Here is a 27,551-nt window from a genome sequence, read left to right as displayed (position 1 = left end):
GTGGTCATTGCCTCATCCATATTTCCTGGGACCTTGGTATCATTTAAAAAATTTTTTATTTAGTTGTTGAGAATACATACAACAAAACATACACCAATTCAGCTGCTCCTACATGTACAGTTCAGTGACATTGATTACTTCTTCAAGTTGTGTACCATTCTCACCTTCCTTATCTGAGTTGTTCCCCCTCTCCATTAACATAAACCTATTGCCCCCTAAGGTTCCTATCTAATCTTTTGAGTTGCTTTTGTCACTTTAATCCCATATGGATAGTTATTAAAAGAGCCTAATGCTCAAGGAAGACCTTTTTTCACTAGTTAAGCTTAACTAGTGTTTGGTTTTAAGATGACTTCAGGAGATACTTTTGGTGTAAAGCTTTTCTCAGGGCAATAGTTTCAGAAAGTGTGGGGTCTGTGAGAATTTGAGAATCTGTTCTGCATTTACCCCCTTTTGATTAGCATTATTCTACAGAATCTGTGATTAAAGTGTTCAGTAATGGTATCTGGGCACCATCCAGTTCTTTTTATCTCATGGCAGTTGTTCATGGAGGCAATTAGCCACACATTCCATATCCTTCTCTTCTTCCTTTGTTGCTCCAGATGGGTAGATACCAGTTGTTATGCCTTGGATGACTGCTTGCAAGCTTTTAAAACCCCATGCACTGCACAACAAACTAGGAGGTAGAACAGAAGCACTAAACACATTATTAGGCCAATTAACTGAGGTGACCCATGAAGTCATGACCCTAAACCTCCAAACCAAGGCACCAAATCCCATAAAGTTTTTGGTTATGTATAAGCAGCCTCAGCAGCTACTCTTTTTTGTTATTGTTGTTGTTGTAAATATATCTATCACACAACTTTTACCAGTTCAACTTTTTACAGGTGTACAACTTACTGACAGCAGTTATGATAATCAGCTATGTAACCCTACCCTTAATCAGTGTGATTTTTCCATTACCATTACCCTCCTCCTCCTCTGCCTCCCTCCTGCCCCTGGTAACCACTAATAAAATTTTAGTCTTTATATATTTGCCTTTTCTTGTATTTTTATATAAGTGAGCTCATACAACATTTGTCCTTTAGCGATTAACTTATTTCACTCAGCATAATGTCTTCCGGCTCCATCCATATTGTAGCATGTATCAAGACTTCATTTCTTCTACTGGCTGAATAATATTCCAGTATATGTATGTACCACATTTTGTTTATTTGCTTATCTGTTGATGGGCATTTAGGTTTTTTCCACCTTTTGGCTGTTGTGAATAATGCCGCAATGAACATTGGTACACAAGTTGCTGTTTGAGTCTCTGCTTTCAAGTCTTTTGGGTATATACCTAGGAGTGGAATTGCTGTGTCATATGGCAGTTCCATTTTTAGTTTTTTGAGGAACTTCCACACTATTTCCCACAGCGGGTATACCATTTTGCATTCTCAGCAGCAATGGATAAGGGCCCCAGTTTTGTCACATCCTCACTAACATTTGTTATTTTCTTTTTTGTTGTTGTTGTTGTTGTATCTTAGCCATCCTAATGGGAGTGAAATGGTATCACATTGTGGTTTTCATTTGCATCTCTCTGATGGCTGATGATATTAAGTATCTTTTCATATGTTTGGTGACCTTGTGAATATCCTCTTTGGTGAAATGTCTATTCATGTCCTTTGTCCATTTCATGATTGGGTTATTTGTCTTTTTGTTTTTAAGTTGTTGAAGTTTTAGATATATTTTGGTTATTAGATTCTTATCAGATATATGCTTTCTGAAAATACTCTCCCAGTTGGTAGCTTGTCTTTTCACTTTTTTTGTAAAATCTTTTAATGAATGAAAGTTTTTGTTTTTAATTTTATTGTGTTTTAGGTGAAAGTGTACAAACAAATTAGTTTTTCATTCAAAAATTTTATACACCAATTGTTTTGTAACATTAGTTGCAATCCTCACACTACGTCAGCACTCTCCCCCTTTCCCTTTCAATCTTGGGCTTTTCAGTGTTTATTCATTTAGTATACAAGTCCCTACCTGACTTCTTGTCTTTGCTTTGGAGCAGGTATTGCCCATTTGGTCTTGTATACTTGATTGAACTAAGAAACATGTTCCTCACTTGTGTTATTGTTTGTTTTATAGGAAGGTCTAATCTTTAGCTGGAAAGGTGAACTTCGGGAATGACTTCATTTCTGAGTTAGCAGGCTGTATGGGAGTCATGGTCTTGGGGATTCCTCTAGTCACTGCCAGACCGGTAAGTCTGGTCATTTTTTCTGAGTTTGAATTTTGTTCTACATTTTTCTCCCTCTCTGCCTGGGACCCTCTATTGTGATCCCTGTCAGAGTGGTCAGTGGTGGTAGCTGGGCACCATCTACTTCTTCTGGGCTCAGACTGATGGCGGCTGTGGTTCATGTGGTCCATTAGTCCTTTGGACTAATATTTTCCTTGTGTCTTTGGTTTTCTTCATTCTCCTTTGCTTTGAACATGCTAGGGCCAATAGATGTATCTTAGATGGCCACTTGCAAGCTTTTAGGACACCAGTTGTTACTTACCAAGGTAGGATGGAGAACATTTCCTTTCTGAACTGTGTTATGCCAGTTCACCTAGATTTCCCCTGAGATCATGGTCCCCAGCCCTCAGCCCCAATAACTCAGTCCCTCAAGGTGTTTGGATGTGTTTAGTAAGCTTCTATGGCTTTGCCTTGGTCAGGTTGTGCTGTGTTGTCTTTCCCTTCACCAATGTTAACACTTGTCTACAGTCTAGTTAGTCATTTCCCCTCTCCATCTGTCCTCTACCTCCATAACCACCAAAGATTGCTTTTTTTCCGGTGTAAACCTTTTCTTGAGTTTTTATACTGGTGGTGTTATACAATATTTGCCCTTTTGTGATTGACTTATTTCACTCAGCAAAATGCCCTTCAGATTCATCCATGTTGTAAGATGCTTTGCAAATTCATCATTGGTCTTTATCATTGTGTATTATTCCATTGTGTGTATCCGTTCATCTGTTGATGGGCAGTTAGGTTGTTTCCATCCTCTTGCTGTTACGGATAATGCTGTAATGAACATGGATGCCCATATATCTATTTATATGACTGCTCTGATTTCTCTAGAATATATTTCTAAGAGTGGGATTGATGGATTTTATGGTATTTCTATTTGTAGCTTCTAAGGAGGTACTGTATTGTTTTCCATAGTGGTTGTACCATTTTACATTCCCACCAGTAGTGCATAAGAGTTCCAATCTCTCCACAACCTCTTGAACATTTTTTATTTTCTGTTTTTTTTTTTTTTTGGTTAATACCAGTAACGTCGGAGTATGATGATATCTCACTGTAGTTTTGATTTGCATTTTTCTAATGGCTAATAATCACAAGTATTTCCTCATGTGTCTGTTAGCTGCCTGAATGTCTTCTTTGATGAAGGGTCTGTTCATATCCTTTGCCCATTTTTTAATTGGGTTATTTGTCTTTTGTTGTTGAGGTGTTGAAGTATTCTATAGATTTTAGAGATTAGACCCTTCTTGGATATGACGTAGCCAATTTTTCCCCCAAGTCTGTAAGTTCACTTTTCACTCTTTTGGTGAACTTAAGTAATTAATTTTTAGGATCACCCAGTTATTTAGCTTGTCTTCTGGTGTTTGTGCATTGTTTGTATGGTTTGTATTGTATTTATGCCATGTATTAGGGCCCCTAGCATTGTCCCTATTTTGTCTTCCATGATCTTTATCATTTCAGGTTTTATATTTAGGTCATTGATCCATTTTGAGTTAATTTTTGTGTATGGGGTGAAGTATGGGTCCTGGTTCATTTTTTTTTTTACAGAGGGACATCCAGTTTACCAGAACCATTTGTTAAAAAGACTGTCTTTGGGCCTTTGTCAAAGATCAGGTGACAATAGGTGGATGGATTTACATGTGGGTTCTTGATTCTGTTCCACTGGTCTATGTGTCTTGTACCAGTAACGGGGTGTTTTGACTACCATGCCTGTGTAGTAGGTTTTGAGATCAGTTTGAGACGTCCTACTTTGTTCTTTTTCTTCAATAATGCTTTGCTTATATGCGGCCTCTTTCCTTTTCATGTAAAGTTGGTGATTAGTTTTTCTGTCTTGTTAAAGAATGCTGTTAGTATTTGAATCGGGATTACATTGTATTTGTAGATCACTTTGGGTAGGATTGACATTTTCATAATGTTGAAAATCTTCCTATCCATGAGCATGGTATACTTTTCCATTTTTGTATGTCTCTTTTGGTTTCTTGCAATAGTGTTTGTAGTGTTTATATAGGTCTTTTACATCCCTGGTTAGATTTATTACTAGGTATTTTATCTTTTAATGGTTATTGTAAATGGTATTATTTTCCTGATTTCCTTTTTGAAGCCCTCTTTGTTGGTGTGTAGTAATCCACCTGATTTTTGCATGTTGATGGTGTATTCCGCTACTCTGTTGAATCTTCGTTAGTTCCATTAGTTAGCTTGTGGAATTTTGGGGGTTCTTTATGTATAGCGACTTATAGGGTCACTATGAGTCGGAATCAACTCGATGGCACTGGGTTTTTTTGGGTTTTACATATAAGATCATATTATCTGCGAATAGGGGTAGTTCTACTTCTTCATTTCTAATTTGGATGCCCTTTATTTCTTTTTTTTGACTTACTGTTCTAGTTAGGACTTCAAGCACAATATTAAATAGGAGTGGTGATAAATCACATTCTTGTCTTGTTTTCATTCTCAGGGAGAATGGTTTCAGGCTCTGTACATTGAGAATAAGGTTGGTTGTTGGTTTTGTATGACCGTTGCTGTTGCGATGGAATTGATTCCAACTCATGGTGACCCTATAGGACATAGTAGAACTGCCCCATATTGTTTCCAAGGAGGGTCTAGTGGATTCAGACTACTGACCTTTTGGTTAGCAGTCTGAGTTTTTAACCACTGTGCCATCTATAGATACTGTTTATTATGTTGAAGAATTTCTGTCCTATTCCTATTTTATTGAGAGTTTTTATCAGGAATGGGTGTTGGACTTTATCAGATGCCTTTTCTGTGTTGAAAGAGAGGATCATATAGTTCTTTTTCTTTTGTTCTATTTATGTTGTGGGTTACATTGATTGATTTTCTAATGTTAAACCATCCTTGCATACCTGATATGAATTCCACTTGGTCATGGTGTTTTTTTTTTTTTTTTTTTGGATGTGATGCTGAATTCTATTGGTTAGAATGTTGTTGAGAATGTTTGCATCTATATTCATGAGAGATACTGCTCTGTAATTTTATTATTTTGTGATGTCTTTGCCTGATTTTGGTATCAGGGTTATAATGGCTTCATAGGATGAATTCAGGATTATTCTTTCCTTTTCTATGTTTTGAAATAGTTTGAGTAGTCCTGGTGTGATCTCTTCTCCATATGCTTGGTAGAATTCTCCGGTTAAGCTGTCCAGTCCAGGACTTTATTTTGTTTGGAGTTTTTTTTTTTTCTTTTTTTTTAACCTCTTCAATGTCTTCTTTTGTTATGGGTTGGTTCAGATTTTCTATCTCAGCTTGTGTTTAGGTAGGTAGTGTGTGCCTAGAAATTTGTCCATTTCCTCTAGGTTCTCGAATTTGTTGGAGTACAATTTCTCATCGCACTCTGTTACGATCCTTTTTATTTCATTTGGGTCTGTTTTAATGTCCCACATCTCATTTCTTATTTGAGTTATTTGCTTCCTCTCCTGTTTTTCTGAAATAAATCCCACTTGGCAATGATGTATGACTCTTTTAATATGCTGTTGGATTCTGTTAGGTAGTATTTTACTGAGGATTTTTGTATCTGTATTCATAAGAGATATTGGCCTTTAGTTTTCTTGTGGTGTCTTTTCTGGTTTTGGTATCATGGTTATGTTAGCATCATAGAATAAATTGTTCCTTCTCTGTCTCTTGGAAGAATTTAAACAGTGTTGGTGTCAGTTCTTCTCTAAATATTTGGTAGAATTCTCTAGTGAAACCGTCTGGTCCAGGACTTTTATTTTGTTGGGAGAGTTTTGACCACTGATTTGATCTCATTACTTGTTATATGAGCCTGTTGACACTTTTATTTCCTGTTGAGCCAGTCTGGGTAGGTTGTGTGCTTCTAAGAATTTGTCCTTTTTATCTAGGTTACCCAGTTTGTTGCCATACAGTTGTTCATAATAGCCTGTTATAATTCTCTTTATTTCTGTCGAGTCAGTTGTAATGCCCCCTTTTTCATTTCTTATTTTGGTTATTTGCATCTTTTCTCTTCTTTGTCAGCCTAGCTAAAGGTTTGCCAATTTTACAGATCTTTTCAAAAAACTAACTTTTGGTTTTATCGATTCTTTTTATTGTCTTTCTGTTTTCCATTTTATTTATTTCTGCTCTGAGCTTTGTTATTTCCTTTCTTCTGTTGGGTTTAGGCTTAGGTGGCTCTTCTCTTTCTAGTTCCTGCAGACAGATTTTTATTTTTCGAGACTTGTTTCCTTTTTGGCAGATTAGCTGTTCTTTATTTTATATGACGTGAAGTATATAGTCCATCATATTGTCATGACATATTTTTTTATATAAAATGTTTATTTCTTATTATAATTGGGAGAATGTTTAAGAGGTTTAATTCACTGAGAAGTTTTTAAAAAATGAGTATGTTTCATATTCTTGGTTTTTAAGGACATTTGGCAAATTGGTCATCTTGTAACATACAGTGTTGCCAGAGCTAATCAACTGTAGGCTTTCCCTCTACCTGGTCATAACAATGAACAGTATAGATCAGCCTTTCCTATTCTTGCCTTACATACTATTTTTTTGAGGGGACTGTTTGCCTCACTTGAGTTAGTTCATTCTTTCCTGCCGACAGAGGGAAACTGGTATATATCTATGTTTTATAAGCAGATATATGTTTAACAGAAGAATACCCTATGTATTATTCTTACATACCTATCAAAACCAATAAAAATGCAACAATATTTATATTCACCCTAGGTTTGTGTCATTATAATTTTGTATTCTTTACAACAATATTTATATTCACCCTAGGTTTGTGTCATTATAATTTTGTATTCTTTATAACATTAATGGATCATGATCTGCTTCCAAAAGGTCACAGCCTTGAAAGCCCTATGGAGCAGTTCTACTCTGCATACATGGGATTGTCTGAGTTGGAATTGATTCAGTGGCAACTAACAACAACAACAGCAAAACCTCTTAGAAATTTAACTTGTTTCAATTGGTTGTTGTTATTTTTTTCTCAAAATGTTGTAACTTCGTTAGTGAGTGACCTCTTGAATTGGCTTCCTTGTCGTCCGGAGTTCTTAAGGCACTCATTACTTTTTGGTAACGATAGATTCCTAAACCCATTGTAATTTTATCCTTCCCCAAGAAATGGAATCAATTACATTCCACTGTTAGTTCCTCTTAGTAAGGAAGAATATTAGAGATCAAAGTCTGAGTACACATGAGAGTTGAAGATGGTTGTAAAAGTGCTGCTACTTTCGTTGAATCACTCTTGATAGTGTCAAATAAAAATACTTTTTTTTTTATTATGAGTTCAAGCTCATCTTTTTAATTTAACTTATCTTGTTATTCCCCACTTTTCTTATGTTATGGGTTTTATCAACCACTAAGACTTTTTCTTTCTTCGGAATATGACAAACTTCCAAGAGTGAGTTTTAGTCCTTCTGGAGAAGTAGTTGTTCTCATACCCTTGTTTTGATGGGCTTACCTTTGTATTTTTAAACTCCTGTTGCTAAAGTTAGTGCAAATGAGCTTCTGCTTCTTACAACCAAAGGTTTTAACAAACAAGCTTATTAACTAAGGTTGAATATAGCCAGTCTGGCAGGTAGGGTAGAGGCCAAGATTTACTGAAATCTAAAAAAAAAAAAAAGTTGTAAGTATAAAATGAACAAAATTATCTTTATATGTATTTAGAGAACAATGATTAAGGAAGGGAGTTCTAATGGTGTAACACTAACAGAGAAAAGAGAAAAAGCTATCAACGAATATTATTTTTACATTCGAATAGGTATAACAATCATGGATAAGAAAGCTGAAATCCACAAGGGAGTACCTTATTTTAACTGAATTTAAAATTAACTGAGATACACAAATTATGTCTGTGAAAGCAAAGGAATGCCTAGACTATTGTCAATGACTTTCAGGAGTCCTAGGACACAAGGGAGACACTAAAAGAAAAACATCAATGGTTCTGTTTTTTTTTTTTTTTTAGTTTAAATGAGATAGATTTAACAAATGATTAGGATGACACTGGTTTTGGGTGAGATTGTAGAAGATGTTATTATAGGAATGGGTTGTGGATGCTTAGAAAAGGAGGTGGCACAAGGCACTGGTATGGGTTTAATAGTCACTAAGGCTGCTAACCAAAAGGTCGGGAGTTCGAATCTGCCAGCTGCTCCTTGGAAACCTTGTGGGGCAGTTCTGCTCTGCCCTGAGGGATCACTATGAGTCAGAATCAACATGATAGCAGTGGGTTTGGTATTTTTGGTAACCATGACAGAAGAGTCTTATATCCTTTATTTCTTTCTTTTGACAGAGTTATAGATATCTGTTATAGCAGACATTGACTACCTGGATTTCGCAAGGTATTTGGTAATATCTCTTATGATATTGTTATGAGTAAGAAGGAGAACTTTGGTAGGTTAAAGGTAAAAAGCAGGCAGATTTGTAACTGGTTGAATAATTGTACCCAAGGGTGCTGATGTATGGATTGATGTCTTAGAATACTTAGTTGAAAAACTGAAAAAAAAAAGAAAAATCATCTAGAGCTGTGAAAAAATAACAGGGTCCAGTGTTTTTTCTGTCACTTTATACCAGCATTGCCTAGTAGAACTTTCTGCGGTGATGGAAATGCTTTGTCTCTCTGCTGTCCAGTTCAGTAGCCAGTAGCCATGTGTGGCTGTTTAGCACTTAAAATGTGGCTAGTGCAACTGTGGCACTGAATTTTTAATTTTATTTAATTTCAATCATTTTAAATTTAAATAGCCTCATGTGGCTAGTGGCTACTGTATTGGATAGCACAGATTTATATTATCGTTAAATTTCTAATGAAGCATATGCAAAATGTGTTTTTATTAAGAGGTATTTATAAGCTCGTTTTATGGAATCATGAAACTGTGTTACAAAAGGATCGTCATCCCTTTTACAATTGTTTACAGATGAGAAAAATGTGGCCCAAAGGAATTAAATGGATTGTTCAGAATCACACAGTTAGCAGCTGAACAAGGACACACACTAGGTTTCTTTGAATCACAGTCAATGCGTTTTTCATAGATACCATGTTATAGTGGGTTTATAAATAAGTATTTGATTTTGACTTTCAATGGCTAAGAAGTAAAAAAATTTTTTTTTTTTTTTTTGGTATTAGGTAACAATGAGTAGTAATGTATTTTTGAGCAAATAAAGCACATGTTATAATTTTTTTGGCCAACCACGCAACCCCTCCCTCCCCCCCCCCGCCCCTTCTTATTTTTGTAAGCAAGTTATGCCCCATGTTCTATGTGTGGACGTGTTATTTACTCGGGTGTGTCATTTGCAGAAAACGCGGTGTTCTGAAGTCAGTGCCTTGACTGTAGACAGGGATTCCTAAAATGGAATTGTAAGATTTTGTGTCTTGATTGTGAAGCCCAAAGCTAGTTTACGTTAGCTTCCAATGAGTATATGTGTATCCTTCTGAGGAAAACTATTTTTGTCTTCCTGAACTTCAGAGTTGATTTTCTCTGTTTTGTTTTTTGTACCCAATTAAAAAATATATAATTTAGGAACATGGCACTGTGCTAATGTATTTTGGAAAAAAGCGAGAGGTGACCTGCTGCTGTGTAAAATTGTAGCAAGAAATCAACAGGGAAAGGATTAGAACAATTAAAATTTTATATTCACATGGGGAGGAAACGAAGTCTGATTAATAAGATTTGCAGTCCGTATTTATAGGAAGTAAGGCAGCACTGTGTGTCAAACCTTATTTGTACAGAACTGAACTCATTATCTTCCCCTACTCCCCAAGATACAGGAACATTTCTCCTTCCGATATTGAGCTGAATGGGCATATGCATGTTTGCATAATTTTCTTCAGAGTAAAATTGGAGTATCTTGATACCATTTTAAAGAAAAGTCTGTTTATTCTGTCTCCCCAAGTACAGGTAGGTGATATATAAAGCTAATTTGCTCTTAAGTGGCACTATTATTTTAAAGAAAAGGGAGAAAAAAAGAAATTAAGGTAGCTATTGACCATGTCGGTATATTCAGACCCTCTTGTTTTACATATAGGTGTCTCAATCATTCTGGTAAGTAAAAGGAGGAAGAGAGAGCTTTTAGAAAAGTCTGGACCTGAGAAGTGCCAGGATGGAGGAGAAGATAGGGAAAGCAGTATGTGCCTGAGAGAAAGCATTTTCAACAAAAGGTAGCCATTTCTTGAGTCCCCATGTCTGATCAGTGGCTGAGGTACTCTAGCTGTACCTTGCTCTCTGTTTCCTACTCCCTTTTGCATCCGCATATACCACACATATACCACACACACCACAGAAAAAAGACCTTAGAGATTATGTAGCCCATTTTCCTCATCGTACAGAGGAAATTGAGGTGCCAGCCGTTAAAGTAACTTTCCCATATTTTCATAGAGTGTTAGGACAGAGTTGGGACCAAAACAGAGATCTCATAATTCCCAGTTCTGGTTATCCTCTCTCTACAGTGCTACTTTTCTAGTTCTACCTACCACAGAAGTTTGAAAATGGCTTAATTCTTGCTTCCAACCGTTTGATCAATAGAACAAGTACAATACACGTGTTTTATCCCTAGCCTTGTCAACAGTTGCATCCAAGTAGAAGAAAAGATGTTTTAGGGCAAATGACTTATTTCCTTTAGACAAAACTGAAAAAAACATTTTGGATACCATCTAGACTCTCCTTCTCTGTTTGCTCTTCAACAATATACAAGTGTCCCCTAAATGCAGAATACGGAACCTAGCTCTATGAAGAGTTAGGCATTGAGGTGTGGTATCTGTGTTAGTAAAACTAGTATATGCTGTGCTGTAGTATCACTCCTGACCCCTCCTCCCACTGTGAAGAATTTGTTGTTGTGAGCTGCTCTCGAATAAACCCTTGACTCATGGGGACCCTATGGACAATGGAACAGAAGGCTGCCCAGATCTGCACCATCCCATGATTGGTTGTGGATTGGACCATGGTGATCCATAGGGTTTTTGCTGGCTGAATTTCAGAAATGGATCACCAAGGCCTTTGTTCTCAGCTCATCTTCATCTGGAAGCTCTGCTGACATCTCTTCAGCATCATAGCAATAGCGGCACGCAAGTCTCCAGTGTCAGATGAGTGCTGACTGTACGTGAAGTGTAGTGGCTGGGAATTGGATCTGGGGTCCAACATGGGAGGCAAGAATTCTACCAACTGAGTGACCAGTGCCTCATCTGGAGAATTTAGGTCTCCCTCAACTAAACTCTCAGCTCTTCAAAGATGCTACCTTGGCCACCTTATCTAATGCTGCACACCTTGTCCCCTTCAATCACATCTATATTACTCTGCCTTACTTTATTCATGGCAGCCATCATTATCTGACTTTATCCTCTTTCTTTACTTGTATTTTGTGTACCTTTCTCAATAGAATGTAAGTTCCATGAAAATAGGGACCATTTCTATTTTGTCTGAATCATAGCATACATAATGCCTGGTACTAAAGAGATTCTCTGTACATATTTATTGAATGATGGAATTTGTTGTTGAATGGGTATATACCTACCTTCCCCAGTGTCAGAGTGAGGGTAGACGAGTCAGCAGTGTGCCAGTATCAGCCTTCAGTGAACTGAGGACCAGCCTTCTCCAGTAGCACACAAGGTCTTGGTATTGAGCCGGGCTACAGATTGTAGACTCTCCCCCTTTCAAAGGCAGTCAGGCCCTGGGATTCTTTCCTAATATTTAACCACAGTCATAGCCACTTCAATACCTTTCAATGGTTTTCAGTAACTTTGAACATTGGACAGAAGGACTTTACTCCTTTTCTACCAGAAGGGCTTTGTGTTCTTTATGATAGTTTTTCTTCATCGCTATGTTCAGTTTTATCTTTTTCTCGTATCAATAGATGTGTTCTTTTAAAATTATGTCTACAGTACAACAAGGATGCAGGTGATTCTTGGCAGAAAAAAGAAGAATGAACAAATTTTTCTTGGAGGTAGTACAGCCAGAATACTCCTTAGAAACATGAATGGTGAGACTTTGTCTTACTTACTTTGGACACATCATCAGAAAGGACCAATTGCTGGAGAACACATCATGCTTGGTAAAGTAGGGGGTCAGCGAAAAAGAGGGAGACCCTCAATGAGATGGGCTGACATAGTGACTGCAATAGCAGGCTCAAACATAGTAATAATTTTAAGGATGGCACAGGACCAGGCAATGTTTAATTCTGTTATAAATAGGGTAAGGAGCCCTGGTGGCACAGTGGTTAAAGTGCTCTCTGCTACCCAAAAGGTTGGCAGTTTGAACCCACCAGCCACTCCACTGTAGAAAGATAAGACAATCTGTTTTCGTAAAGATTTACAGCCTTGGAAATCCTATGGAGTAGTTTTACTCTGTCCTATAGGGTCACTCTGAATCTGAATCGACTCGACAGCAGTGGTGTAAGTAAGATCACTATAAGTCAGAGCCAATCAACAGCAGCTAACAACAACATTATTTTAAAAAAGGGTAGTTATCCTTGCTAACCACCATCCATCAATTTGTTGTATTATGGTAGCTCGTGTGTTGCCATGATGCTGGAAGCTATGCTACTGGTATTTCAAATACCAACAGGGTCACCTATAGTGGAAAGGTTTCAATAAAGCTTCCAGACAAAGGCAGACTAGGAAGAAAGGCTTGCCACTCTATTTCCAGAAATTAACCAATGAAAATATTATAAATCACAACAGAACATTGTCCTATATGCTTGCTTTGGACATGTCATCAAGAGGGATAAATCACTAGAGGAAGATATTATGTTTGGTGAAGTAGTGTGCCAGTGAAGATGAGGGAGATCGTTGGTGCTATGGATTGACAAAATAGCTGCAATGATGGACTTGAACGAGCTGTCAGGATTGTCAGGTTGTCAGGATAATACAGGACCAGACAATGTTTCGTTCAGTTGTACATAAGGTTTCCATGAATCAGAGTCGACTTGACTACAGCTAACAACAACTCTTGCTAAAAAATAAAATAGAACAACTATTACAGGAAGATTAAGTGATATCCAATAATTATGGCATAGAATGTAGTATTTAGTAAGGATTGATGTAATTAATCCCCATCTCTTATAATTTATCAACTGTTTGGTCTTGGAGAGGTCATTCAACCCTTTTGGCCTCAGTTGTTTTATTATTAAAACTGACATCTTTCATGAAATTGGGGGCCTGGAAATAAAATTAGATGTAAGGAACCTAGAATGTTTGTGATGGGTAGAATAAATCTTAATGGTCAAGCCCAGTTGCCTGAATTTACAGCTGAGGAAGCTCCATCTCTGAATGATTATGTGACCAGCCCAGGGTTACAGTGTTATTGCTGAGATTTTGTTACCCTGGTCTGAAGTCTGTTCCAGTGTTCTTCCCACCACATAAAGTAAGTTCTTCTCAGTCATTTCCATATTAGTATTTGCTCTCAGTGGTTGATTTCCCACCACAAAGCTAAGTATTGAGCTAGGCATGTAAGATGTGTTACCTCATGTCCACACAATAACCCTGCATCTTACCTGAGAGGAAACAGAAGTTTGAGGATTTTTGGCAGTTTGCTTATGGTTATACAGTTAGTAAATGGTAGAACCAAAATTACAATCTGAGTGTGTCTGACATTAAACTGTTAACATTTCCTGACTTGCGAGTGGGGCACCTCACTGAAAGGAGAGATTGAGTATAGAACCAGCAGCCCATGAGCTGTACTAGAGTAATCCGCCTGGAAATCTTCTTGCCCAAATATCCTCCTTGTACCATTCTGAAAATCCCTCCTCTAGACACTACCTGAAATCTGCAGAAAGAGAAGGACCCTCTCCTTTTTGTCTGTCGTTTGGCCTTGAATTTCTCACAGGTATAGTTACAACTCCAGGTAGCCAGGAAGTATCATGATTATTTTCCCCACAGGTGGACACAGAAGATGGTATTCCAGGTCAGAGCTGTGTAAGACCGTCATGTATATCCTGTAATTTTAGCTGCCCAAGATTACCTTTTTGAAATACCTTTTTCTAAAGTATACGTCCTTCGCCAGATTATAAAGTCCTTCGCCAGATTATAGGAGCCTGGAATTACAGATAGATTGTGAAACCTGACAGACTTTTTCAAAAAGCCTGTGTTTGGAAGGTATATTAGGTTTGCTAATCTGACAACAACAACAATCTGACAAAATCGATTAAGTGTCCTCTTCTTGTTGTTAGGTGCAGTCGAGTTAGTTCCGACTCATAGTGACCCTGTGCACAAAAGAATGAGACACTGCTCGGTCCTGCACCATCCTTACAATCATTGTTATGCTTGAGTCCATTGTTGAAGCTACTGTGTCAATCCACCTCATTGAGGGTCTTCCTTTTTTCCCCTCACCCTGTGCTTTGCCAAGCATGATGTCCTTCTCCAGGGACTGATCCCTCCTGACAACATGTCCAAAGTATGTGAGACGCTGCCTCGCCATCCTTGCTTCTAAGGAGCATTCTGCTTGTACTTCTTCCAAGACAGATTTGTTCATTCTTTTGGCAGTCCATGGTATATTCAATATTCTTCGCCAACACCACAATTCAAAGGTGTCAATTCTTCTTCAGTTTTCCTTATTCATTGTCCAGCTTTCACATGCATGATGTGATTGAAAATACCATGGCTTGGGTCAGGTGCACCTTAGTCTTCAAGGTGACATCTTTGCTCTTCAACACTTTAAAGAGGTCCTTTGCAGCAGATTTACCCAATGCTATGACTCTCTTGATTTCTTGACTGCTGCTTCCATGGCTGTTGATTGTGGATCCAAGTAAAATGAAATCCTTGACAACTTCAGTCTTTTCTCCATTTATCATGGTGTTGCTCATTGGTCCAGTTGTGAGGATTTTTGTTTTCTTTATGTTTAGGTGCAATCCATACAAAAACTGAAGGCTGTGGTCTTTGATCTTCATTAGTAAGTGCTTCAAGACCTCTTCACTTTCAGCAAGCAAGGTTGTGTCATCTGCATAACGCAGGTTGTTAATGAATCTTCCTCCAATCCTGATGCCCCATTCTTCATATAGTCCAGCTTCTCGTATTATTTGCTCAGCATACAGATTGAATAGGTATGATGAGAGAATACAACCCTGACACACACCTTTCCTGACTTTAAACCACTCAGTATTCCCTTGTTCTGTATGAACAGCTGCCTCTTGATCTTTGTAAAGGTTCCTCATAAGCACAATTAAGTGTTCTGGAATTCCCATTCTTCACAATGTTATCCATAATTTGTTAAGATCCACACAGTCAAATGCCTTTGCATAGTCAATAAAACACAGGTAAACATCCTTCTGTTATTCTCTGCTTTCAGCCAGGATCCATCTTACATCAGCAATGATATCCCTGTTTCTACATCCTCTTCTGAAACTGGCCTGAATTTCTGGCAGTTCCCTGTTGATACACTGCTGCAGCCGTTTCTGAATGATCTTCAGCAAAATTTTGCTTACCTGTGATATTAATGATACAGTTCTATAATTTCCACATTCGGTTGGATCACCTTTCTTGGGAATAGGCATAAATATGGATCTCTTCCAGTCAGTTGGCCAAGAAGCTGCCTTCCATATTTCTTAGCATAGGCAAGTAAGCACCTCCGTGCTGCATCTGTTTGTTGAAACATCTCAATTGCTATTCCATCAATTCCTGGAGCCTTGTTTTTTGCCAGTGCCTTCAGAGCAGTTTGGACTTCCTCCTTCAGTACCATCGGTTCTTGATCATATGCCACCTCTTGAAAAGGCTGAACATGGACTAGTTCTTTTTGGTATAATGACTCTGTGTATTCCTTCCATCTTCTTTTGATGCTTCCTGCGTTGCTTAATATTTTCCCCATGAAATCCTTCACTATTGCAACTCCAGGCTTGAATTTTTTCTTCAGTTCTTTCAGCTTGAGAAATGCCAAGCGTATTCTTCCCTTTTGGTTTTCCATCTCCAACTCTTTGCACATGTCATTATAATACTTTACTTTGTCTTCTTGAGCTGCCCTTTGAAATCTTCTGTTCAGTTCTTTCACTTCATCAATTCTTCCTTTTGCTTTAGCTGCTTGAAGTTCGAGAGCAAGTTTCAGAGTCTCCTCTGACATCTATCTTGGTCTTTTCTTTCTTTCCTGTCTTTTCAGTGACCACTTGGTTTCTTCATGTATGATGTCCTTGATGTCATTCCACAACTCGTCTGGTCTTTGGTCACTAGTGTTCAATGCATCAAATCTAGTCTTGAGATGGTCTCTAAATTCAGGTGGGATATACTTAAGGTCATATTTTCACTCTTGTGGACTTGCTCTGATTTTCTTCAGTTTCAGCTTGAATATGATCGAGTGTTCCACAGTCGGCCCCTGGCCTTGTTCTGACTGATGATATTGAGCTTTTCCATCGTCTCTTTCCACATATGTAGTCAATTTGATTTCTGTGTGTTTCATCTGGCAAGGTCCATGTGTATAGTCGCTGTTTATGTTGGAAGGTATTTGTAATGAAGAAGTCGTTGGTCTTGCAAAATTCTGTCATTCAATCTCTGGCATTGTTTCTATCACCAAGGCCATATTTTCCAACTACTGATCCTTCTTCTTTGTTTCCAACTTTCGCATTCCAATCACCAGTAATTATGAATGCATCTTGATTGCATGTTCGATCCATTTCAGACTGCGGCAGCTAGTAAAAATCTTCTATTTCTTCATCTTTGACCCTAGTGGTTGGTGTGTAAATTTGAATAATAGTCGTATTAACTGGTTTTCCTTGTAGGCGTATGGATATTATCCTATCACTGACAGCGTTGTACTTCAGGATAGATCTTGAAACATTCTTTTTGATGATGAATGCAACACCATTCCTCTTCGAGTTGTCATTCCCAGCATAGTAGACTACATGATTGTCTGATTCAAAATGGCCAATACCAGTCCATTTCAGCTCACTAATGCCTAGGATATTGATGTTTATATGTTCCATTTCATTTTTGACAATTTCCAATTTTCCTAGATTCATACTTCGTACATTCTAGGGCTCATCTTCCAGCACCATATCAGACAATGTTCTGCTGCTATTCATAAGGTTTTCACTGGCTAATGCTTTTCAGAAGTAGACTGCCAGGTCCTTCTTCCTATTCTGTCTTAGTCTGGAAGCTCAGCTGAAACCTGTCCTCCATGGGTGACCCTGCTGGTATCTGAATACCAGTGGTATAGCTTCTAGCATCATAGCAACACGCAAGCCCCCACAGTATGACAAACTGACAGACATGTGGGCTTTGAGTGTCCTACTAGGTACCAGGTGTTGGGCTTGTCATTGAGTTTAAAATGTAAATAATAGATGGCCTTTGGTTTCAGAAAGCTCACTGTCCAGTGGTAGAGACAGGGACATAAATATATAAATTATGTAGTTGGTGTCTTCATCATCTAGTGCTATAACAGAAATACCGCAAGCAGATGGCTTTAACAAACAGAGATTTATTCTCTCACAGTCTAGTAGGCTAGAAGTTCAAAATCAGGGTGCCAGCTCCAGGGGAAGGCTTTCTCTCTCTCTTAGCTCTGAAGGGAGGTCCTTGCCATCAATCTTCCCCTGGTCTACAAGCTTCTCAGTGCAGAAACCTCAGGTCCAAGGAACAAACTCTGTTCCTGGTGTTACTTTCTTCGTGGTATGAGGTCTCCCCCGCCCCTCTGCCACTTGCTTCTCTCTTTTGTATCTCAAAAGAGATTGACCCAAGACACAACCTAATCTTATAGATTGAATCCTGCCTCATTGACATAACTGCCTCTAATCCTGCCTCATTAACATCATAGCCATAACCCATAACTCATAACCCACTGCCGATTCCAACCCATAGCGACCCTAGAGGACTGGGTGAACTGTCCTGTAGGGTTCCCAAGGAGCGGTTGGTAGATTTGAACTGCTGACCTTTTGGTTAGCAGCTGTGTCACTTAACCCCTGTGCCACCAGGGCTCCATTAACATCATGGAGGTAGGATTTACAACACATAGGAAAATCATATCAGAGGAGAAAGTGGTGGACAGTCTCACAATACTGGGAATCATGGCCTAGCCACATTGACACACACTTTTAGGGAACACAGTTCAATCCATAATAGTTGGCAACTTTTGTATTAGTGGTGTGGGCAGATGGACTCTCTGTGACTGAAAATCTACAGGCAAAGACGTTATTCAGGGAAGTTGTACAGTGACTCAGCTTTCTCCCTTCTGTGAGGATTTGGCCATGCTGAAGTTGAGTTTGGTTTAAGAACCAGGAAAACTTGCTATTTGTTAACATTTCCTAAAAAGGAAATTAATTAGTGTAAATTCTTCTGGAATGCTGATGTAAACCCAAGTATTAAAAGTGGTGGTGTAGCAAGATTTCAGCTTCTTTTTCAAATATGGTGGCACCCTGTCTGAATGAGAGTGTCAGTGCCAGCTGTAGAACCTTTGGGAACCAAAGAACAAGGAAGAAGCTGCTCAGGCTGCTCCAGCTCTGAGTAGTTACTTCTCTTAAGTTTTATATTTAGCTTTTCACTAAATAGATTGAGAGCTTAGTGTTGTGTGTGTATGTTTGTGTTTGTGTGAGAGAGAAACAAAAGAAAGAGACCTCTTCTCACAAATCCTTAACCTGACCTTCAATGCTGAGGAGATAAGAACAGAGAGAAGAGCTTATTTTGCGTGAGAGAATCAAGGCTTCACGAAAGAGGAGACAATTCAGCAAGGTCTTGAAGAATTTTTTTTCCAGTTGAAGTTAAGGAAGACAATACCAGGAAGTGGGAACTGAATGGAGTATTGCTTATCCAACAAAATTGATTGAGTGTCCTACTAGGTACCAAATGCTGGGCTTGTCATTGAGTCTACTAACAATGAATAATAGATGGCTTTTGATTTCAGTAAACTGTGGTAGGGACAGAGACATACACATATAAATTATAATCTATAGTTGGCAACTTTTGTATTAGTGGTGTGGGAAGATGGACTTTCTGTGACTGGAAATCTGCAGGCAAAGACTTTCTTCAGGGATATTGTACACTGACTCAGCTTTCTCCCCTCTGTGATGATTTGGCCGCTGAAAGTGCCTGACACATACAGGGACCAGTGAGAAATCCAGTGTGTCTGAGGCAAAGGTTGTATGTATATCGAGGTGACGCTGTGTGGAGTATGGATGAAGGACTTTGATGCCAGAAAAAGCAAACTGCACTGATGATGAGCCATTGAAAAGTTTTAGGCAGTAGCAGGATCTGATTAGGTTTGATTTTTAAGAAGATAACAGACAGTAATGCAAAGAATATATTAGTATAGGAAGACAGTGGCCTCTAAAGGGAAAAGATGGGCTTAAGATAAGGCGCTGACAGTCTGAATGAAGGGGAAAGGACAAGTTCTTTCTAAAGAAGGTGAGAGAGGAGTTGAAAATTATTCCGTGGTTTCTAGCTTGGTAAAATCATTAAGCTGGATGAAAAATGTAGCAGATTGAGTAGGCTTGGGTTTTGGGGGTGGGAGGAAGATGCAAAAACAGTGAGTTCAATTTTGCACATGCCAAATTTGAGGATATCAGGTGAAGATGTAGACGATTGAAAATATAGCACATGATATAAAGATTTAGCATTAATGTTCAATAGATTATCAGTTGAAATTTGGGAGTAAGATCATCCAGCAACAGTGTATGAAGTAAGAGGATAACAAAAGACAGAAACCTGAAGTACATCAAAGTTTAATATAGAAGAAAACCCAGCAATGGTGATAGGAGAGAACTAGGAGAGAATGCCATCCTGGAAATTAAGGGAGTATTTGAGGAGTAGTCAAATGCCCCTAAATTGTCAAGCACAGTGAGTGTTGACAATAGCCCATTGTGGTTGGTGTTTAGGAAGTTAGTAATGACTTAAATGAGTATAGGTACTAGCATGTGTTTGAGGAGTAAATTAGAAGGGACAAAATGGATGCAATAAATATCAATAATTCTTTAAAGCTGATTTTTTTTAGCAAAGCAGTAATGTATACATTTTAAAAATTCAAATGATAATAAAAATTTCCTTAGGAAAAATAGTAATGCCTCTTTCTGAAACCCATATTAGTTAGGTGTTCGACTTCCTGAGTTGATTCTCTAATCTTCTTATCTTTTTTATTTCTATTTCTGATTCTTTTGTTCTATTTTCTGGAAAACTACTTGACTGAATCTTTAAACTTCTATTGCTTTGTAATGTGGAATATCACATTTTAAATCTGCAAGGCTCTTTTTGTTTTCTGATGGCGCCTTTTCCATAGTATCCTTTTCTTGTTTTATGCATACAATATATTATTTTTCTTTTGGAGGAAGGAGGGACGAAGCTAGAAATAATGATGCATAAAGAATACTTCTATGCTTTGTTGGGAGAGGAGGGTCCTTTTTACATATCCAAATTGACTTCTTATTTGCCCACACCATCAGTGTATCACATTTGTCCTGACATAGTTGAATATTAAGGGTATTCACAGATTAGGTTCAAACCAGGAATCATGCTACAGAGATACATATTCATTCCCCATTTGGGTGCATTCAGGCCAGTCCCAGACTCTTGGTGGTAACCATGTCTACTGTGATACAGTGGGATGGTTCAAAAGGCATGGCTATTGTCAGGTTCTAACTTGAATACCAATTAGAACCAAGTAGCCAGAGGGGTTGAGATCTAAGAATGTGATGATTTAATATATCTATTTCTATTTCAGACAGAGCAGAAAACCAAAGTAAAAATCAGGACAGAGATTCATGTTTAAGTTACATTTATTGCTCCAAAATTTCACACATTTTCTCAGAGAATTCTCACAACTTCATGAATTAAGTATTACTGGTCTCATTTCTTGACAAGGAAACTGGAACTCAGGTAACCAATCTTATCCAACTAAATAGAGAGTAATAGGGTAACCAATGCCTTCTGACTTCTATACACATAACTACTATTTCAGTTTTTCTCAAAAAAGGAGGAAAACTAAGAAAATAAGTTGCAGAAAAGATGAGGAAGAAGCTGCCACAACTCCTGCTTACCTATTTACAATATCTTGAATACAAATTAGCATATGTCATAATTTTAATTTCCCCCCAGATTTTGCCATTTTATCTTACATGATCTTTTGCTTTACTTTTTTTTTTTATTGTGCTTTAGATGAAGGTTTATAGAGCAAATTAGTTTCTCATTAAACAATTAATATACATAATTTTTTGTAACATTGGTTGCCACTTCCATGACATGTCAACACTCTCCCCTTCTCAACCTTGGGTCCCCCATTACCAGCTTTCTTCTCCCCTCCTTCCTTCTTGTCCTTGCCCCTGGGCTGGTGTACCCATTTAGTCTCATTTTGTTTTATGGGCCTGTCTATTCTTTGGGTGAAGGGTGAACCTCAAGAGTGACTTCAGTAGAGTTAAAACGATGCCTTGGGGCCATACTCTCGGGGTTTCTCCAGTCTCTGTCAGACTATAAGTCTGGTGTTTTTTTTTTTTTTTTTTTTTTTTTGGTGAGTTAGAATTTTGTACTACATTTTCTCCGGCCCTGTCCAGGACTTTTGTCAAAGCAGTTGGTGGTGGTAGCCACAATCTAGTTGTGCTGGACTCAGTGGAGGCTGTGGTAGTTGTGGTCCATTAGTCCTTTGGACTAATCTTTCCCTTGTGTTTTTGGTTTTCTTCATTCTCCCTTGCTCCAGACAGGGCGAGATCAGTGGAGTATCTTAGATGGCCACTCACAAGCGTTTAAAACCCCAGAAGCTACTCATGCTTTACATTTTTTTTTTTTACTTTGTAACCCTATTTACACTTTAAAGATGGGAAAACCCTTTGGTTTTTTAACCTTCCACGGTTAGGCTTTAATGTTTCCATTATCAAAATGTAGGAAAGATAAATTCCATGGTGAAAGATTGAAAGATACAAATAAAAATAAAAAATGATAATTTCTCCAATTTGGTGAACATCACGATTTCCAGACTTTCTTTTATGCGTGGATAAACTTTAAGAATGGAATCACACTGTTCCATAAAAGTAATGAACATCTCATGTCACTAAGTATGGATCTATACCATTGCTTTTAATGACTGAAGAATTTTCCAGTGCATGATAATAAGTGAATTTGTTTTTGTTCACCTAGCACTCATTAGCTGCTCCCAAAATTTCTTTTATATAAAATCTCAAATAGCTTTCCTTTATTTTTGCAATCCTATGTCCCTGACCTTATTTGGCTTCCAAGTGGTAGTAGATTTGGACTTGTGATTTTTTTTAACTGCCAGTCTCACTAGGCACTGAACTGACTGATAGAAATTGCTGGAATTGTTTAGTGAGAAGTAAATAGTTATGTAGTACTTATTTTCAGCATGAATCCCTACAGTGAAGATACCAGATAAGCGATCAAAGTACAGGACCAAGGAGGCTCTGTGTGAAAACCAAGGGTCACTGCTTTATTGCTTTTCATATAAAAGAGGGAATAAAAAGGAAAGAAACTCAGGAACAAAGTGTAAATGAATTTGACTTGCTGACCCTTGAGGAATTTGGGATTTGAGCCGTGAATCTTAAACACTTTCAGAGAAGCACTGAGTCTGAAATCTAATAGATCAAACTGGGATACGAGAAAATAAAACCTAAGGCTTTCTCATACCTCCATGTAGCAATAGATATCACTTTGAAAATTTGAGGGGATCTATGGGGAAATTTTGCAGGAAAACAACATATGTGTTAGTGGTTACAGATTGCTTATTCCAAGCAGAGACATGAATCTTTGGAATAATAATCAGTGTTCTTACTTGAATTTCTTGAAGACATTTAAAAGAAGCAGTCCTCAGTGTTGGGGAAGTAAAAAATTAAATTAGCAACCAGGAGATCTGGCTGATCCCTGTTTCACATTAACTTTCTGTGTGACCTTGTACAGGTGAGTTAACCTCTTTGCGTCTCACTATCTTCATCTACAAATTGGAGAGGATGTTAATCCTTGCCTGACCCACCTCACAGACATATTGTTGGGGATCAAATAACATAATGACACAATAAGTTTGGAGATACTTAAAAAAAGATAAAGCTCTGCAGTTGGTGGGGGGATCATGGAAGATAACAGTAGCTTTCATTTATTTGTATTTAATTAAATGCCTGATTTTTTTGTTCTCGGGATCCAATTTTTAAACATCAGAATTGTTTTTCTTGCTAGAGCTCTACAGTAGAAGATCTGGCAATCAAAATAGGAAATTTGTCCAGATTTATTAGTCATCTTTCAGTCACCCAGAAGACTTAATGTCCTTCCCCATTGTGAGCAATTTTCCTCTTATTCATTGGTAGTGAGCAGTTTTCCTTTTATTCATTGGTAGTGTAGATCAGAATGTTCAGTGGTGTAATGAGAAAACTTGATCTTGATTTTAGGCATTGGGTTTCTCGATTTAAATGTGGGAGATCTTCCAGCCCCCACCAAAAAATTAGCTGATAAAATTTCTACCAAGGATCAATAGATGAAGTTGGACCTAGGGAAAGTCCATTCAGCATCTTTTTGTTGTTAGCTCTCAGAGAAGGGACAACCATTAATCTGTTTGTACTCTGCTGTATAGAATACTATGTAAATGTCTATATTCCCAGTGTCTAAAGGAAATTTAGAGAAGACAGATATAGTTTGTACATTTCGTCACCATTTAGGGATGCATTTGGACCTGTAGGGTAAGTGGCTGTGGTTTCTTCTCATCTCTACACCTCAGTAGAGTTCATGATGACCTTTTTTACTGATCCTAACCTGGAGGTGGTGGTACATCTTGATTGTTCCATATGAAGGAAGACTGAGTGTTTTATTTTTTATTTTATTTTAAACAAACCTTTCTCTTAGTGTTGACAACTTCTGTTAGCATTATTAATTTAACAATCCTCTCTCATTACTCAGCTTTACCAAACATGCCTTCCTGATCAGTGGTGAGGACCAGAAGGAAATAAGTAGGTGTGGCAGTCAGAAGACCTCATTCTTCCACATTCATTAGAAATTGTAACTATTTGCACAGACTGACATTCAGTTAATATTTGATTGATTGACAAACAAGAATGATCCAGAGTCTATGCTCTAGCAGATACCATAATAGCCTTGAAAATTACTTGGATTTGTTGGGAAATATCTACAGCTTTTAATGTCTTAAAGCACAGATAGTTCTCACTTTATTGGATAATGGGTAGAGAGGATAATAAGAAAACTTGAGTTCCTGGTTCCAGTTTGAACCCACCCAGTGGCTTCATGGGAAAAAGACCTGGCAATCTGCTTCTATAAAGATTACAGCCAAGAAAACCCTATGGGGCAGTTCTACCCTGTCACATGGGATTGGAATCAACTCGAGGCACCTAACAACCACAGTCACCTTTATGTTGGTCACTTAAAGTATTCCTCTATAAGGCATAGCCAATTTTAAGTAAAATCATCGAGGAAAAGTTGTAAATTGAAGAGGAGCTAGAAGGTGGTGAAGACAAACAACTCAGTACCTTCTAGTGGGTCTTTTACAATTTCTTCTTACCTTTTTTAGTAACCATTAGCCGTTTTATCTCTTCTTGACAAATGTCAACACTTCTATTGGAAAGGAGCAAGTATGCTAGCTAATCCTAAGGTGTAAGTGAACAACAGCAGATGATATAATTGGTTATCCCTCCCAGCACCTGCATATGTATGAAAAGAATATGTTCTTGGCATCCTAGAATTGTTTTGTTCCATGCACAAGGTACATTTTATATATCTGGTATTCTAGTTTAATTTTTAAATTTTTTCCCTAGATTAGTTCTGGCTTCTTTGGTGTGATTTGTTTTGCTTCCAAGAATTATTAAGGCAAGTTTGAGCTAGAGTTAATTGTAGAATAGATCTGTTTGTCTCAGAAATAAAAAAATAAATAAATAAAATGAGGGATAATAATCACATCTTTCTCTAGAACAGCTACTGTTTTCTTTTTTGCTCATGCCTTTCCTGTCATTTACCTACATACATTATATTTTATAAATTTATATATTTTGTATAATTGCCATCATAATAGCTGTACCACTTTTGTGACCTACCTTTTCTTTAACATTGTTATAAACATTCTTTGGGACTTCTTAAGAGTAAATTCCAATGGATGGATAATAACCTTTCAAATGTCAAAAATTTGGAAATAGCATTTCAAATTCTTTTGATCATGCCCCACAATAAGAAATTTATTTTGTATTGTACTTGGTATGCATGCATGCACGTGCACACACATAAACACATAGATGTTTACATAGAAACAAAGGTTTCATGAGACAGTTCTTATCCTCACTAGAGGCAATGGATTCTGGCATTTTCAATTACATTTTATTCCATTTCATACTATTTTTTTTTTTCATTTTATTAAAAAAATACTGCTGGCTTTAACCACCTAAAATGACTTCATCATTTCCTATGTGTTGCAACCTATGGTTTGTAAAACTCTTTTCTAACCTTTCATACACTAGAATTTATTCCCCTATTGTTGGGCATTTGGGTTGTTTCCAGAAGTTTCCATGCCTTTATTGCCCTCCCCTTGTCTTAGGCTGGGTTCTGTTAACCATCACACTAATCTTTCAATATTTCTTTTTCCTTTTTGTTATCACAGAACACATTGCACCAAACAGTTCATGTACTTAGTAGTTTGCTTTTGCTGAATTATTCCAAAGAATAAAATTGCTAGGTCAAAGATGAAAAAGATTATGGCTCTTTATACTTATACTTTAGTAGATAATAATTTCTTCCACCAGAGGACTTCATGCCTAATTATAGAGTTTCAGGCAATTCTGAATGAGAGGTGATTAGAAGGTATGTGGAATATATGACATACCAAACCAAACCATTGCTATCAAGTTGATTCTGACTCATAGTGTCCCTATGGGTCAGAGCAGAACTGCCCCATAGGGGTTCCAAAGCTGTAATCTTTGTGGAACCAGATTGCCACATCTTCCTTCTGTGAGGTGGGTGGTGGGTTTAAATCGCCAACCTTTTAATTAGTAGCCAAGTGCTTAACCACTGCACCACCAGGGCTCCTTTATGTACAATGTACCAAACCAAAAAACCAAATCCATTGCCATTGAGTCAATAGTGACTTATAGCAACCCCACAGAGTTTCCAAGGCTGTAACTCTTTACAGAAGCAGACTGCCCCATCATTCTCCCATGGAGCTGCTGGTGGTTTCGAACTGTTGACTTTTTGGTTAGCAGTCGATTGCTTTAACCACTGTGCCATCAGGGATCCTTTATATACAACATAAAAAAAAAAAAAAAAAAACTTGTTGCCGTCGAGTCAATTCTGACTTATAGTGACCCTATAGGACAGTGTAGAACAGCCCCACAGGGTTTCTAGGGAACAGCTGGTGGATTTGAACTGCCAACCTTCTGGTTAGCAGCCATAGTTCTTAACCACTATGCCACCAGGGTTTCAACATAGAGAGGCCTTTATTCACAAATATGTATTAAATGTCTACTGAGAGCTAGGCTACCACCTATCTGTTAGTTTACCATAGTGTGGTGGCTTATGTGTTGCTGTGATGTTGGAAATTATGCCACTTGTATTTCAAATACTAGCAGGGTCACCAATGGTGGACAAGTTTCAGTGGAGATTCTAGACTAAGACAGACTAAGAAAGGCCTGGTCATCTACTTCCAAAGCTTGGCCAATGAAAATCTTATGGTTCACAACTGAATATTGTCTGACTCATTTGCTTTAGATCTGTCATTGGGAGGGAGCAATCGCTGGAGGAGGACATCATGTTTGGTGAAGTAGAGGGCCAGCGAGTATGTGGGAGACCTTAAGTGAGATGGATTGGCACAATGGCCACAAGGATGGACTCGAATGTGCTGGTGATGGTGAGGATGATGCAGGAACAGGCAATATGTTGTACATAAGGTCACCATGAGTTGGAGTCGACTTGATGTCAGCTAAAAATAACAACAGGAGCTAGCGGGAGAAGGACCGGACTCAGAATCCCTGGGTAACAGCGTTAACTTTATCATTTGTTGAATTTGTGTCTGTGAGCCTTAGTGATATTTTCATCTCTGGGCTGTTGTGAGAAACAAAAGAATACAAGTGAATATAAAGCACTGCAACATATTGATTATTTTATTTTTACCATCTCTATTCCTACTGCTAACTCTATGCATAGCCCTTCTAAGGCAAACTGCTTTCTCCATTTAATTAGTCAGGGCATCAGCTGATTCCTGATTGTTCTGCCTCACGAGAAACTAGACGGGCTTGTAGAGAGAAGAGTAGAATCTGCAAATTATAGCTCCTGGGCAGATTATTCCATGTTTACAGACTGAGGGCAGCTCTAGACGCCAGAGGTACCAGTTTCTGCTCCTTGTCCCTAAAGTTCCTTTTTTTTCCCACTGAGGTATTGACCTGAAGACTTGACAGAAGAATGCAGCTGGAAAGAGGCAGACCAGAAAACAAAGGAGCCCACAAAGCACCTAGATAATTTTGA

Source organism: Elephas maximus, chromosome 20 (assembly GCF_024166365.1).
Source record: "Elephas maximus indicus isolate mEleMax1 chromosome 20, mEleMax1 primary haplotype, whole genome shotgun sequence".
Lineage (NCBI taxonomy): Eukaryota > Metazoa > Chordata > Mammalia > Proboscidea > Elephantidae > Elephas > Elephas maximus.
Note: the sequence above shows the minus strand (reverse complement) of the source record.